At 41.5% G+C, this 1361-nt stretch overlaps 1 pseudogene; it reads right to left on the bottom strand.

Annotated features, from left to right (window-relative positions):
- Nucleotides 1-1361, bottom strand: part of LOC115286282 — a 15396-nt pseudogene that overhangs the window by 13712 nt on the left and 323 nt on the right.

Genomic DNA, 1361 nt, shown 5'->3' with positions numbered 1-1361 from the left:
GTATCACACTTGGCCTCAGACTCTCTTTCTTTGTACATAACCCCCACCCACCCACCCAACAACACTCCAAGGCAGGAGCTACTCCATCTTTGAACTGAATTCAGCACTTCAAACCTGCCTTTATAGCTAGGAGTTTCTCAGGGAGCATTTGTCAACAGAAAGCACATTCTTCCAAAATACTTAAATCCTTCTATATACTCCTCATAATCTGAATCATAAAATATCATTTGTATTTCAATTTGTATCTTCCAAGAGAACCAGGCTATTGAGGATCAACTGAACTCTAGCTTCCTTTAGGTATAAAGGAAACAGATGTTGCTAATAAAACTGTTTTCCTATAAGAATGGACTACCAGGGGGGCGCCTGGGTGGCTAAGTTTGTTAAACATCTGACTCTTCATAATGGCTTGGTGGCTCCCGACAGAATTGGTTTTAAATTTTAAAAAATGAATGGACAATCTTCAAAAGTTATCGTTAGTAAATACGGCCTTAAGAGATGGCAAAGTGGGACAAGAGAACAATTCTAAAATATATGAAAAAGATGTCTATATTGAAGAAAAATAACTGGGGGGCCTGGGTGGCTCAGTCAGTTAAGCGTCTGACTTTGACTCAGCTCGTGATCTCGAGGTTCATGGGTTCGAACCCCCCGTCAGGCTCTGTGCTCACAGCTAGCTCAGAGCCTGGAGCCTGTTTCAGATTCTGTGTCTCCCTCTCTCTCTGACCCTCCCCTGCTTGTGCTGTCTCTCTCTGTCTTTCAAAAATAAATAAAAAACATTAAAAAAAAAGAAAACTAACTTACTTGTTATGTTTCCTCAAAACATAACATCAGAATCTCCACAAAAAAGATAGGACTGTGAAAATCTACCTCTGTGGATGAGAGGAAAGGTCACTTATCATGGTACGGGGGATGTTCTTCTCTTCCAATGTACTTGTCTCCCATTGGCATGATGCACAACTCTGCGTCCTGAGACACTATTGGGTCCTTTTTTCACCATGCATCAAAATAACATAGATAGAAGATGTGGAGAAATGGACATAAAGAAAGGTTTGTCGGGGGCCTGGGTGGCTCAGTTGTGATGATCAATGGTCTTGTGATCTGTAATCTGATGATGATGATCTTGTGGTCTGTGAGTTCAAGCCCTGCGTCGAGCTCCATGCTGACCGCTCAGAGCCTGGAGCCTGCTTCAGATTCTGTGTCTCCCTCTCTCTCTGACCCTCCCCCACTCACTCTCTGTCTCTCTCTGTCTTAAAAATAAATAAACATTAAAAAATTAAAAAAAATTTTAATAAAAAGAAAGGTTTTCCATATAGTATTCATTTGTCCTTCAGGAGGAGAAGTGCTCAGGGTGAGTCTGTAGGAAC

The sequence above is a fragment of the Suricata suricatta genome, chromosome 3 (assembly GCF_006229205.1).
Source record: "Suricata suricatta isolate VVHF042 chromosome 3, meerkat_22Aug2017_6uvM2_HiC, whole genome shotgun sequence".
In the NCBI taxonomy this organism is placed as follows: Eukaryota; Metazoa; Chordata; class Mammalia; order Carnivora; family Herpestidae; genus Suricata; species Suricata suricatta.
The sequence above is the reverse complement of the archived record's forward strand: the minus strand, read 5'-3'. Positions and strand labels throughout refer to the sequence as shown.